Source organism: Xenopus laevis, chromosome 3L (assembly GCF_017654675.1).
Source record: "Xenopus laevis strain J_2021 chromosome 3L, Xenopus_laevis_v10.1, whole genome shotgun sequence".
Taxonomy (NCBI): Eukaryota; Metazoa; Chordata; class Amphibia; order Anura; family Pipidae; genus Xenopus; species Xenopus laevis.
In genome coordinates this window covers 38,791,334-38,806,674 of record NC_054375.1, presented here as the reverse complement: position 1 = coordinate 38,806,674, position 15,341 = coordinate 38,791,334, and the positions used below count along the sequence as shown (strand labels likewise).

At 40.9% G+C, this 15,341-nt stretch overlaps 1 protein-coding gene across 1 annotated transcript in view; it reads left to right on the top strand.

Moving 5' to 3' along the window:
- The window catches only part of kcnip1.L (Kv channel interacting protein 1 L homeolog), a 183,562-nt gene that overhangs the window by 11,193 nt on the left and 157,028 nt on the right, over window positions 1-15,341 (top strand). The gene's annotated exons all lie outside the window — the stretch shown is intronic.

Genomic DNA, 15,341 nt, shown 5'->3' with positions numbered 1-15,341 from the left:
TACAAGTTAAAAAGGCCATTGGTGGTCAGGGGCCCTAATATAAAATAAAACAAATATTGGTGGTGAGAGGCCCCATATAAAATTTAAAAAAACATTGGTGCCAGGGATTTTATGAAAAAAAAAATACCATTGGGTTTCAGTGGAACTTACCTTATTTCTTCTTCCTTGTCCTTGGGTGGTGGCAGATTCTTCGGCTTTGTTCGGCTCCTTTGGGTCTTTCCGCCGCCACCACTTTGGGTCTTTCTGTAACTGCCGCTTCGGGTCTTTCCGGCGCATCTTCCTTCGTCGCTTCGTGGGGGTCCGGCTTTTCGGACAGTGCAGCACAGCCGCACTTTCACGTGTTTTCACCTCAGACTTTGCTGGGCCCGGGGCAACTGTCCCCGCTGTGCCCCCCTGATGGTGGCCCTGTTAGTGAGAGTTGACACTGTATCATTTTTACGATGGGACATTGACACATAGCACATACTTGAGTGTACTGAATAAATAACAATAAAGAATATTAGGGGTAATTTACTATGATCCCGGAGCAAGGTCTAGATAACCTAAGGGGTGCAGATTGTACACAGAGATGTATTCACAGGGCCCAGGTAGGTCTCAGTGCTCCATTTTGGCAATTTGGCAATTGATAAAAGTGCAGGGCAGAGCTCAAGTGTAAAAAAAACATGGCCGTTTGTGCCTTGTTTTTTTTGCACTTTGCACCCTGCAATGCACTTGGTAAATGACCCGTACTATACGAGCAAGCACTTTAGTTGCACAGCAAAGCAGCATCTCAAAAACATAGAGCTATTTCTGTTTCTTTTAGAAACGAATGAATGAACTATTTCTGTGTGATTGACGTAGAACAGGAGAAAGGCAAATCCTGTCCTTTTATTCCAATATGATCTATTTACTTAAACCATAAGCGTGCTGAAATAATCTCTCGCTGTCACTGATCATGAATTCCACAAAAACATATCTTTGGATCAGTATAAGAGTCCCTCCGTCTCTGGGATCTGGTGGCTTTAAGGGCTAGGGTGTATTTTTAATGACCTGTATTGTTTTATTTTTAGATGTGAATGTTTGCTATGTTTTTCTATAATCTAACCTGGGTGGCTGTTAGTTCCTAAAGTGGTGGGTTTTGTTCACTACCCTAATCCAGTTACCAGTTACCCATGTCCAGTTTTTGATGGGTTTATTTAGTACAGGTATGGGATCTGTTATCTGGAAACCTGTTATCCAGAAAGCTCTGAATTAGGGAAAAGCAGTCTCCCATAGACTCCATTTTATCCAAATAATCCAAATTTTTAAAAAATCGTTTTAATAATAAAACAGTACCAAACTAAGATATAATTAATCCTTATTTGGAAGCAAAACCAGCCTATTGGGTTTATTTATTTACTAGACTTAAGGTATGAAGATCCAAAATCCAGAAACCCCCAGGTTCCAAGCAATCTGGATAACAGGCTCCATTTTTGCTTTGTAATGCGAAGGAAAGAATCAGCTGACAATACTCACCAGTTCCTGGAAATGATATGCAATAGGATGTTTAAAAGATTGAAACAAACGGACTGATAAAATCATTTGGTGGATCATATTGAAGAAAGAAATATAATAAAACTGTCATCTGAAAAATATTCGTCAGCAAAAAAAACACGCTTAGCAGACCTGAGTGCTTCCAAACGGATGATATTTCTTTGAAATGAATGTTCAGACTGTGTGGAAAAATGAGTACATTCATGTGTCCACAGAAGAAGTGAAGGAAATGTAGACTGTCCAATGGATTTAGGTTTGTTTGCTTTATTTCTTAAGTATATTTCTATGTTTTTCACTTTGTTGTCACTTCCTTGCCTTTTCAATAAATGATCTAAAACTCTTCTTACAGTGCAAGAATACTTGTTCTAAATGTGGCTGTAAAAGGTAATCAGGACTTGTCACTGGTTCAGGGTACATTCTGTACATGTAATGACTAATGATACAGCCAACGTTGTTTGGGTAGAGTCAGCAGCCATTTACTTTATCACGTCACCCATAACCTTGTTACCGGCTCTGCATCTGTATAATAAAGAACTCGTCTGCATAATCCCTCAATCTTTCAATCAGCTGTATATAAATTCAGGCCCGCCATAGGTGATAAGCACTAGTGTCAGGGACATACTAGTGCTAGTATTTCACAAGTACTAGGAAATGGCAGTTAAACAAGTGCTAATATTTCAAGTGCTAGGAAATGACAGTTGGACAAGGCATTGACAAGGCTCAAGGAACTGGATTCTCTTCAATCAATGTTGAACCAGCTGGGATAACAAGAAAACAGATTTGTTTGTTACTTCAAAATGTTTTATACTGTAGTTTTCCTCTGTGCACTTTCATGCATCCTAAAACATTTTTTGCAACCTCCTCCAAGTCAGGACGCAAGTCAGGAAGGTATAGAAAATTCAGCCTTTCTACTTCTCTGTACACACATCAAGTGTCGACCTCCCCAACTTTTTACAACTTAGCTTCCTGGCTTCTTTGTTTCCTTTCATCTGATGCCCCATCCATCATATTAGGTGACTTTAATATACCCATTAACAATCTTAACAACCCTGCTGTCTTTAAACTTCTTTCACTAACATCCTCCCTAGACTTATCTCTGAGCTCAGACTCCCCTCTCACTCCAATGGTAACTCTATGAATCTTATATTTACCAGATTCTGTTCAATTTCCAATTTTACTAACTCACCATTTCCCCTCTCTGATCACAATATGATCACAACTCTTACTAATTCCCTCCTCACCCCCTGCTATTCCCCAAACATGTACATACTGTGATTTGCAAGCACTAGACGTGTCACATGTCTCTTCTTCATTTGACTCTCATTCTCATTCTTCACTCTAATATCTTGGCCACCTCCTGACCTAATGTGGCTACCTCTGTCTACTACAGCACACTCACCAGCACACTCACCACTGCCCTTAATGAACTTGCTCCTGCCAAAACTAAATTCACTAGACCCAAACAGCTTCAACCTTGGCATACTTCTCATCCAAAAGCTAGCCAAAGACATTCACGTGCCCTTAAGCATCGCACATCCCGCTTAGAATTGGACTTCTGGAGCTACAAATCTTCCCTGTGTTTCTGTAACACTGGCCTTTCCCTAGCCAAACAAATATACTTTAATACACGCAACTTCACTTAAAAAAAAACCCTTCTCTTTCCTCTTCCTCACCCCCTCCATGCATATCTATCTCTGCTCGGGATATTGCGGAGCACATTAAAAACAAGATTGACAACATCTGAAGTGACATTACACAACTAAACCCCCCTAGATATTCCCCTTCCTTCCCCAATACTCCCTAGTCTTTTCTTCTCTCCAGTGACTGTTGAGGAAGTCTCAAAACTTTTGGCTTCCTCATGTGATTTCTTTAAATAAACACATTTATTTTACAGCGCTGCAGCCTGCACCATATATTGGCACTCTAAAAATACATGCTAATAACAATAATAAAAATATCTCTGTTTGTCTTGGAATCATGTGAGTAACAGCAGTTCCCATATCAGATGAGAGTAATGAAATTCGTATTATCCTTAATAATGGGCAAATTTATTCCTCAGAACTTTATAGAGATTATTCATCAACATTGGCACCAGTCTCTGCTGAGTCTTAAGCTAAGGTCCTTATTACATTCATGGAAACAATAGCCACTTTTATCAGGAGACAAGTAACCTGCCTGTTTGTTTTATGGAAAACAGAGTAAAAAGAAGGGGCCAGAATAATCAGGGTAACTATGAGAGTAGCAAGTACAAGGAGAATATCTTTGCAGATTGGGTGCCCTGGCTGAAAAGGAACCTTCCATCCCACTTTGCACTTTACTGTTCCTCTCTTAGAGAAACCTGACTAACTTCTAATTAATCCACAGGAAGGTGAAAACCCCAACTGAAGCCTCTCAAGATGGCAACTGGATCAGTCCCTGAATGAATTATTAATTTCAGTAACTTTTTATTTTCTCACTTTCTAGAAAGGCATCCAACCCAGCGAAAATTTGCCCGCGGTCAAAAAAGTTTGGGCGCATGTCCAAAAAGTCGCTGGCATCAAAATCGGCGTGAGCGACTTTTGGGATGCGTGTCCAAAATTGATTGAAATTTTGGGATGCGTGTCCAAAATCTTTCACCATTTCGCAGGAAATTCACAAATTTTTCAGCAAAGTGAAATGGGAGAAATTCGCCCATCGCTATTGAAGACCAAACTGTAATGCATATTCTAGATTAGGGGAAGAATAAGCCTCTCCTACCTTGAATGTATAATGCTTTTATACACAATACCTTGCTGGTCCTTCCTGCTGCTAACTGGCATTGCTGACTAGTACCCCATATCCTGCTCTATCAAGGATTTGCCAAAACTGGTTCCATTCTGGGTATAAGTGGCCTGCCCCCTAGCTGCTCACATTGTCCAGATTCCCCAGCAAACGATGCATCCTGAATGGACTGAATTGTCCTGCATAGTTTTATATCATCAGTAATTACACTACTTAAAATACCCTCCCTAACTCATTCACAAATGAATGAAAAATTATTTTATCTGCTCATTTTTGCTGCCATATATTGGTTTTTACCTACTTCTTCTTCCGCCCCCATTCCCGTCCACATTCGAGACACAGCCACGCATTTAACAATGTGGCTGCTAAAATATTTTGATGAGTTAATAAATCGGTTTAGTTTTCCTTAGAAAGTACAAGATTTTGTAATATCTCATTGAACATGATCTCAGGCTGAAAATAGATTTAATTAACCTTTTTAAAGCATTCTATTAAATTCTGCAGACAGTACAAGTACATGGTCAAATAATCCTTGTCTTTGTTCAGATAGGCTTCTAATTATCTAAACATTTTTACTAGTTATCCACTTTCACCTTACTTGGCCTCTCCGTTCCTCATTTGTGGGAATTAAATAAGAAGTTCGGAGTCTTCAGATTATGCAGTAAATTGCAGAATGCCAGCAGGCTATAGAAGAAACCGAGACAAAATGTACATCACAGGCAAATGAAATTATTGGAGTGCTTGATTGTTCCGCACTTTTATTAATCTAGGCCATGCGGCTTAATATATGCAATTATTTCAGTACAGCATTGGGGGGTTATCCCTTTAACTATTGCAGCAGCAGAAAGATGCAACAATATACAGTTATATTTTAATGCAAGTTTTCTTGTTTTGTCTAGAAACGTGTGCATATGGTCAGACAACATGGTTGAAACTGGACAAATAGCCCAACCGAATCTTGTCATGTACACCCAACTTTAGTTAAGGGAGCCCTTTGTTGGCAGATTGTAAGCGATTGTAAAATCATACAAAAGCAAACCCAACAAACGTAAAAGCTCAAAATGTGTAGAATGCAAAATAACCACCCAAAATTAATCTCCAGCCTTAATCTCCCTAGCCACTGTAGGGGACTGATAAATAGTTTTCCTATTTATTGTGCAATCCCCTAAAGTTTGGCTGCGAAAGGTCCCTTTAGTTTATACAGGGAGTAATGCGCCCTCTTTCTGGGCCAAATCATGATGATCCCTAGAGTTCCTTAGTTTAGAATATTAAAATATATAAAGGATATATAAAGGAAAGTGCTTTTTTAGCCAGAGGCTTTCCCAAGGGAAGGGAGTGGAGAGTGGAACCCCAACCTAGCTCAGGATTTAATAAGTTTGAGCTATCTCCTGTCATAGGTCTAGACGAAACAGTCAGGCTCAGGACTATTTAGCTAAGCACCTTTTGGGCTCCACCAGTGTGTTAGAAGGGGTTATATCCCCATTGGCATTGTTGCCTAGAAAGGGAATCAGTGTGAGGCTTCTAGTTAGGAGTGGACTGGATAATTTTCCTTCCTTTATGTTCTACATTGAAGGGAATTAGGGTTATCACCTTTTGTCTTATCGAACAGGGGGGCGGGGGTGGCGACATCACAAGGCGGGACTGCTGACATCAGGGGCGTGGCTGCTGATGGCAGAGACAGGACTAATGATATCGGGGGTGGGGTGGGGCCGATTCCCACATCAACCAATGGGAGTCTGGTCCAGATTTCCTTCTTTGGAAAACAGGGCGGGTAGTTTTGACCTGGACAGCCCCTCCAAAACCCCATCTGTCTCGGTCATAACCAGACAAGTGGCAACTAAAAAGCAGGGCCGGAACTAGGGGTAGGCAGAGTAGGCACGTGCCTAGGGCGCAAAGCTGGGGGGCGCCAGGCACGTACCTCCTCTGTCGCCTACCCCAAGTCCGGTTCCCGAATGTCCGGTTGTTATCGTGTCTTTTTCACTTCTGCGCTTGCGCGAAAACTCCATTTCTCGCATGCGCACGCAAGCGCAGGTTCACGCATGCGCACGCGAGTGCAGATTCGCGCGAGCGCAGATTCGCGCATGCGCAGATTCAGTGTGGCCCACCTCTGCTCTAAAGGGAATGCTCTGTTCCCAGTACTGTTTGTACTGATTATTCAATGATTGTGTTCTCTATTTTCTCCTTGATCTTCTTTGTGGATTGTTCGCAATAAGTAATTCTTATAGTAATTCTTGTGGAGATACTAAAGATTACCATCCCACAACACCCTGCCTCCACACTGTTGCGAGGGCCCACACTTGATCAAAATTGAATCTAATCCGGAGCAAATGATTGGGTGAAGCTGATGGTTTGAGTAAAGGTGCTGCTCCATTTATAGGATAGGGCCTTATATCAGTATTTTCTACCCAGGACACTTTAAGGACTTGCCTGGTCCTGAAAGCATCATATTGGAATACTGTATGTACTCCGTGGTCAGCAACCGATCAGACGGGAGAAGCAGCGAGACCCCAGACATCACCCATGAGCTAGAACACAGATTGACTTGAGATGGGAAAAACTGAAATGTTTTAAAGGAACCCTTCAAAGAAGGATGACCGGGGCAGCTGGGAAACTGACAATATGTCTAGCCCCATGTCAGATTTCAAAATTGAATATAAAAAAATCTGTTTGCTCTTTTGAGAAATGGATTTCAGTGCAGAATTCTGCTGGAGCAGCACTATTAACTGACTTGTTTTGAAAAAAACATGTTTTCTCTTGTCAAACCTCATTGTTCTCTTATGGAGGGATGTAAAAAACCTGTACATATTGGATGCATTTTTATACATGCCATTCCTTGGTACAAATTAGCATTGAGTCGCTTATGCGAAGCACCAAACGAATTGTATCCTCCAGTGATTTGTATTTTTCTGTACTTGGCCTCTGGTTTATTCCACGGTTTTATTTATGACATTATGCTGAAGGGGATACAGCTGCACTGTCACTGCAAGATAGTCTCCGTTATAGCCGCTTATGCACATTTCATTTGTTCTCAGCACATTTCTCTTTCATTACAATTCTGCCAAAAACACTCCACAAAACCTGTACAATTGACTTGGTGTGTGTTTTGAATACTTAGAATGTTGCTAAATGTCAAACAGTTGAGGAATTAACATTTTAAAATACCAATGTTTGGTTTTTCTCTTGGTTTTCTCAGCTCAGCAATTAAGACTACAGTGAGCGCTACACTGATAAAACTGTAGAGTTAAAGTAGGACAAGACTGGTGAAATTGGGCCAGAGGACTGCTGGAAATAAAGTAGGAGACAGAGCTCACCATGAAATGCACTCCTGGTTTAAGCACAACTGTCAAATGGCTTTATTGTAATGGATGCAACTGCTAGGTTTAAAGCCAACATGTCAGAGTACCCCTCACCCTAAGTAGACCTCTCTCCTCCCCCCAGGCTAACTGCTCCCCCCCTTGGGAAATGCCCCATACTCCATACTTAACCCTCGGCGCAGATTCTGCCAGCGGAGTTCAACGCATCCATTTTCCGGGTCCTTGGAACTCCGCTGGCAGAATCTGCGCGAGGGTATAAAGTATAGAGCATTTGACCGAGGGGCAGTTAGAATGGGGGGAGGAGGGAGGTCTAACTGGGGTGGGTGGTACTCGGTTTTTTAGAAATGGGTTAAATTCTCCTGTTTGTTAAACAGGAGACTGTGGGAAATAGCATTATTGTATTATAGAAATGGGCAGACAATAGCAAATACTACAACTATAATTACACACTATACAATTGGTACATAGTGGCATCTACTGGCCAGATATATAATGTATGTCACTGGGAGTTGTAATAGAGACTTAGAGCTGACGTTGCTGGATGAAGTTGTTAATCAGATATTCTAGGTGTTCTGCCAGTACCTTCCATTTACTGCAGAGAATTGCCGGCAGATATATTATCCTTTCACTTAGCTCTAAAGAAAAAGTAGGAAAAGTGTTCCCAGAGGTGTCATTTTCCAGAAAACAAAGTAAAAGGCTATCACTGCACACCAGAAATCATCTTTTATTATAGTGTCAGCTATGTCTGAGATGGTGTCCCTTCTGTTCGCCTGGTATCACATTATCCTCGCTGTAACTGCTGGCAGTATTCATTAGAATTAGCAGTCACATTGAGTCTGGGATCAACAAGGCCCCAGAAGTTTTAGGCCCTAAAGGGACAACCTCTTTAGAGAAGTTGGGGGGCAGGGACCCCATGAATGAGGTTAGCTTGTGTGCAGGATAGCAACTGCTATAGCACTCTCTAGAGAAAGAGTGAGACAGTAAGCTTTAGTTATCAAGAGCAGCTTTGTGCTCCACCAAGGAGGATAGATGGGAGTAGCTTTCCACCAGGCTCTGCTAGTAGTGAAGGGACCACAGTACTGATAAGGGAAACAGGTTATTGTTCTATCCTTGTTCCACATCTACTGTAAGAGATTCAGACCACACGAGGCACTGACAACCTAGGAGGTAAAACTTTCAACTCTCAGCTATTCCGACTGTGGTGCCATCAGTGCTGTGACTTCTAACACCTGTGGCTAAACCTGTTATTTATTCAACTACCTCATGTGCTGTGAGTATTCAAACCTGTGGCACGTTATAATTGAATAAATACTGTGTTATCTGTTTTGCAAAGAACCCCTGGAGTCTTCTCTTCTATTCTGTACATTTTGGTGTTGAAGTGTAAATCAACAACAACCTCACGTGTTGCATACACATAGCGAAGGCCCATCCCGCTGAAAGAGGGTCTAATGTAACCTGTGCTCTCTGGTTTTTTGTACGTTTCATTCTGCCCTCTTTGTGTCCTTCTCATCTCTTATTGTATTTCTTTCATTGTGAAACCTTACACCTTTTTTATAGTTTCCACTTTCTGTTTTCTTATCGTCTCTCATTCCTATTGTGTGAACATGGGGATAATCAGGAGGTATGCGTTTGTGCTTAATAATTAGTGACCAGGAAGCAAAATGTAACAGGGTAACCCTTAACTGTCACACTCCCATGGCATTCACACAGTGTCGGACTGGGATGCCAGGGGCCCACCAGAGAGCCTTAGGTTGAGGGTCCACTTTCCAAACTTGTATACCTCCTCTCCTCACTCAAACTCTTTATTCTCCTAGTCTCTTTTCTCTACATAGCCTATGATAAAGTGTTTGGAACACGAAACGCGTCAGGCTGTTTTGACACAATAAACTTTGTCACTTTTGGAACATCTGCCTGGTGGAAGTTTTTGCCCTTGAGTGCCTGCTTCTATTCGAGATTTCTTTTCTCTACATACTATACTCTATTCTATATTATTAAGCCTCTTTGTTCTCAAAAAGAAATAGGAAATGACAATGAAATAGGCCAAATGGTCAGAAGCAAGAGGCCCACTGACCCCTGGGCCCACTGGGAGTTTTCCTGGTATCCCGGTAGGCCAGTCCGACACTGCATCCGCAGGGCCTTCAGGTTGTGAATAAAGCATAATGCATGTAGTTGCAATGAACCAAGGCAAACGATTATTGTATTGAACAGCTTCACAGATTCACAGGGCAGAGTGGAGTCTCAGTAAATCCTCTCACAATTCCTCTGTGACACACACACACAGCATGTCTCTCTGAAGCCTCCAAGACCCCTGTCAAATGTAAATGCACAGGCAGAGTGTTTAGGGTTGCCACCTGTTAGGTTTTGACCAGGACATCCTGTTTTTTTGAAGGGTCAAAACTGTAAAACTGTAAATTAGAAAAACGGCCAATCGCCGATCAGAACACCATAGCCCCACCCCCAACACATCATAGTCTTGGCCCGCCTCTCCCCGGAATATTTCGGGGGTAAGGTGGCAACCCTAAGAGTGTTGTTAGCTGTTCGAAGGGAGCCTCCTCTCTCAATGATTCTCCCCCTTCCTCTCTGCAGTGTCTGCACAACAGTCCCACTAGGCTGCCACTAACTTAGTCCCTAACACTCTCTTCCCTATCTGGAAAATAATTTGGGGCGTACCCCAAATCTAAACTCCTCGTTGGGACACAGGCTGTCCTTGCTAGCTAGCCCTACTCTTGCTCCTAGAGCAAACTACCTCACTGTCTATTTCTAGAAAGGGGTTTGTACCCACTTAGTCTGACTCAATATTGTCTGTCTCTCCTGTGGGAGCTTTTAGGCCAAAATGGAAGTTCCTCAGCAAGGCACCACCTTACATATGCTCCTGCAGGGGAATTCACTTCCAGGCCAACCTTATGCGTTGGTGTCCTCTGCTGGCTGGCATATTGTGATATATATTAATAGTAATAAAATTAATTTGACCTCCTCATAAATAGGGTCACTGTATGGGTGTTGGAGGGGGATACATGCATCTTAATATTAATGACTGGGGGCAGCTGGGAAACTGACAATATGTCTAGCCCCATGTCAGATTTCAAAATTAAATCTAAAAAATTCTGTTTGCTCTTTTGAAAAATGGATTTCAGTGCAGAATTCTGCTGGAGCAGCAGTATTAACTGATGCGTTTTGAAAAAAACCTATGACAGTATCCTTTTAACTGTGTGTGGGTGGGATAAACAAAACTGAGTCTGCAAACCTATACTGTACCTCTGTAAACTAAGTTCTAGAGGTACCAGGGCTTATTTCTAAACACATAAACACTGGGCACATTTTCACCTGGGCAATAAACGATAGCTGGAGCAGCATTATTAACTGATGCGTTTTCGATGACAGTATCCCTTTAAGGGGGTTACGGAATAAAAGGTGCAATGTGTGCTACAAGTCTGGGAACGTATAGAAATAATAGTATGAATTATTTTTTGCAACATTATAATTTAAAAAAAAGTAGGCTGCAAGTAGCGGCTATGCACTCTACATTACTCGAAAAACCCAGATACGCTTTAGTAGCAATAGTTACATATATATCGCACATTTTAATCCAGTTGTAGCTGCATTTTCATGAATGATATTACCTTGCTAGTATTGGTAGTGGCCAGATGCTCAGCTACGTGACAATGCAGCATTGTATAGAAAGCCTATGGGATGTCTGTGAGAGCTGCAGCATGACTTCCATCTCTTTGCAGATTCACATTCAGTCGAGTGGGACAGGGAATGTAAGGGTTATTCTGCTTTTAAATGCTCTGTAAATGTGGAGAAACAGTGTAATAACTCATCACTTCTAACTGGTAAACCATAGTATTAAGAGATATAGCCTTGAGGGATCTTACAAATGATATCCACTGCAAATTAGATAAAATGCAATATAATATATATAATATATGCACTGCTGGCTTTTTTTTTTTATTCATGTATTTTTGCTCCTATTCCCCAGCTTTTTAAGGTTAGCATCAGACACATTGTCAGAAATGCTGCCTCACTGTGAAGTGGTGCAAAAATAATAAGGACTATCGCAGACTGGGGGGATTTTATACTGACACATCTAGGGATCATTTTCTGCAGTAATTATATAGGCACGTCTAAGGTTAATATTCACATTATCTATTTTACTTAAAGGAGAACTAAACCCTTGACCCTCTCCACTGCCCCCACTCCAAGCTCCCTGCCCACAGTATTTATTCTTTTATGAAGTCTCCCTTATGCTGACCTGCTATAAATTTGGCAAGTTGCGCAGCGGAGTTCAAAGGCGCCATCTTCTGTCTGTCTTCTGAACCTCTTCTGTAGAGCAGCAACACAGATCTTGAAGGAGCATGCAAAGTTTAATCTATGACCTGCATCAGCTTCTACTGCGTATGCTCCCACAAGATCCGTATCAGCAACTGTCAGAAGTGGATGGGAACACAGACTGAAGATGGCCCCTTTGCACTCCGCTGCTCAACTCTGCAAATTTATAGCAGGTCAGCATCTGGGAGACTTCTAAAATGAATAAATACAGCAGGCAGGGAGCTTGGAGGGGGGCAGTGAAGAGAGCAGTGGATGGGGTCAAGGGTTTATTTCTCTTTTAGGATTATATTGGCACATCTAGAGTTAATATTTTCATAGAGAGAAAGGTGGACACACTGGCTATGACTGGAACGACAGTCAGGAACCACTTGCTTCATTACAGTATTTCTATACTTTTGAATGGGAAGCAATGGCAGATGGGAAATGGAAACTGGCATTTTGATAGTCCTGGTCTAATTGCCCGGTTTGCCATAGCCTTAATGCTGCAATTCAGCAGAAAAAGGCAGGCAGATGTGTGTTTACCATATATGCACTGGGATGCCTATATGGTAAAAAAATAAATAAATAAACTTTCTGGAAAAAAAAATATCCCCAGCTGCTTAATGCTTTACTAATAAATCTGGCAGCAGAGACGGGGGATAGAGAGTCCCTCTAGTGATGTGCAGCGGAAGTGACCCCTAGGGCAGCATCGGACCTGAATATGCTGGTTGGAAGAACTTACACTGAACAGACACAGGAAGAATTATCAATGTGTGAGATTAGAACTCACCAGAATAAAACTCATTCACTTTATATTCATTCCCTTTTTAAAAGCATATTTATCAAACGGTGAACTCCATTGATAAATGTGATTCTAAAAATCCCATAGCAATGAATAGAAAGTGAGTGAGTTTTTCTTTGGTGAGTTTTAATCTCACACTTTGATAAGATTTGATATATCAAAAGTCGAGGGGAATTTTCGAATGAAATAAAATAGAATTTCAAGCTATTTTTTGTGTACTTCAACTAGGGAATACTCCAAATTTGATTCAAATTTGAAAAAAATTAAAAAATTCAAATATCCAAATTTATCATGTACCGTCTCTTTAAAAATTCGACATCGACCATTCGCCTTCTAAAACCTGCCGAATTGCTTTTTTAGCCTATGGGGGACCTTCTAGAACCTATTTGGAGTCAATTTGTGAAAAATCTAAGGTTTTTTTGTTTAAAAAAAAAAAACTTAGAATCAAATTAGATCGAATGCGCTATTCCTTCAATTCGTACAATTTGAATTTGGCCAATTACTGACCTTTTCGACCAAAAAAAAAAACAGACTTAATTTTGGTTGGTCTTTTTTAGGGATGCACCGAATCCAGGATTCGGGATTCGTCCAGGATTCGGCCTTTTTCAGCAGGATTCGGCCGAATCCTTCTGCTAGGCTGAACTGAATCCTAATTTGCATATGCAAATTAGGGGTGGGGAGGGTTATTACGTGACTTTTTGTCAGAAAACAAGGAAGTAAAAATAAATTCCCCTTCCCACCCCTAATTTGCATATGCAAATTAGGGTTCGGATTCAGTTCGGTATTCGGCCGAATCTTTCACGTAGGATTCTGGGGTTCGGCCGAATCCAAAATAGTGGATTCGGTGCATCCCTAGTCTTTTTGAATTCGAATGTTAAAGTTTTTTCAATTCGAAATTCGACCCTTGATAAATATGGCCCTAAAGGTGTCCAACCCTCTTCTCTTATGAACTGAACTCAAAGAGGTGTGCAGGGTAATTGATTATAAATAGTGTGATTTTATAGATGCTGCTGTTAAAAACTGTTAAGATTAAATATGTATTTCTCCTGCATGGATAAATATTTAAAGGGGTGGTTCACCTTTAAGTTAACTCTTATAACAGGGCTAGTTTTTAACAACTTTTCATTTGGCCTTTATTTTTATATTTTTGTAAAGTTTTTGAATAATTTACCTTTCTCCTCTCTTCCAGCTTTTAAATAGGGGTCCCTGACGCCAGCTAAATAAACGAATATGCCAGTCTCTTATTCAAATCAATGCATAGTTGCTAGGGTAATTTGGACCCTAACAACCAGATTGCTGAAATTGCAAGCTGGAGAGCTGCTGAATAAAAAGATCAATTACTCAAAAACCACAAATAATAATAAAAAAAAAAACAATTGGGAATTGTCTCAGAATATCACTCGCTACATCATACTAAAAGTTAATTTTAGGCTTTAGTTGCCATTTTTGCAAACATCTGCTGCAGGCCTGTGATGTCTGTAAAATCAAGAAGTAGGATTTTATGATGTATAACACGATCATAATCTAAATTTCCATTTTTTTATTCTTTCAGTGAAAGAAATTTACAAAAAAAAAGTGTACAAAATGCGTAGTCAGTGGTGGCAATATTGTCTTGCGACTGAATAGATCGTTTCCCCCTTAATGTTTCTGAAATACTGCGGTGTTGGAAAGTAGAGACTTGAAAGTAATGTGTGAATCAATTCTGTCACCCAGTTTGAAATCAACAGCCCTTTGGAAGAGAAGTTAGAGAAGAAACAATACAATATAATGGACCAGGGAGACACCATAATAGACGAACCATGCCCCTAATACTTCCTCCCAGGGCTCCGCCTCTCCTCTCCCCTCCAACATTCCATAAGACCATCACAAGTTGCTGATAGCACTTACCAGTATTAAGCTAATAAAGCTGATTAACTACAACAAGGGTCCCAGAAGGACTTCTTCAGCATGGTGTCTGAAGAAGTCCTGAAGGAGGTCTGAACAATAGTGGTCTGGGCAGAGGTGTGACACAGGGAGAAGGTATGGGATAATGTCACCTTAAGAGGGTCATATGCACACACTTTCACTTGTTTAACTTTCATTTTTGGGGGCATATTTATACATTTTAATGAATTTTTAATTAATGCTGGAAAGTTACCCAGTGGACTGTTCATTTCGACATGGAACATTCCCTGCAGAGACTCATGAGGACCAACGCTAATGTACTCAGGCAAAGACTAATATGATAAATAATATGCAGAGTAATATGACGAGGCATAGAGTACTATTACTCATAGGAGACTAATGCAACTGATCAGAGAGGACTTCAACCAGGTTGAGAAGGATGTTAATGGGTGAAGAGGCATCCCACTGGGTACAGCAATGTTACTGGTCTCAGAGCAATGTGAATGGTCACAGGCCAAGTATACAACAGGAACAGAATAAAGCAAATATGCAGACTGAGGGGCAAATTTATTAAGATTTGAGTTGTTTTTTCCACGAAAAATTCAAGACATTTCAGATCTTTTTGCCGACCCTGGACCAATCCAGTTTTCTGGTTGCGGGACTCCAACTCGCAGAATCTGGTTTTTGCCATTCGAGTTTTTCCTTAAGTAAGATTCCATTCGAGTTTCAAGCTCATTTGAGTTCATTCCAGGCAAAAAAAA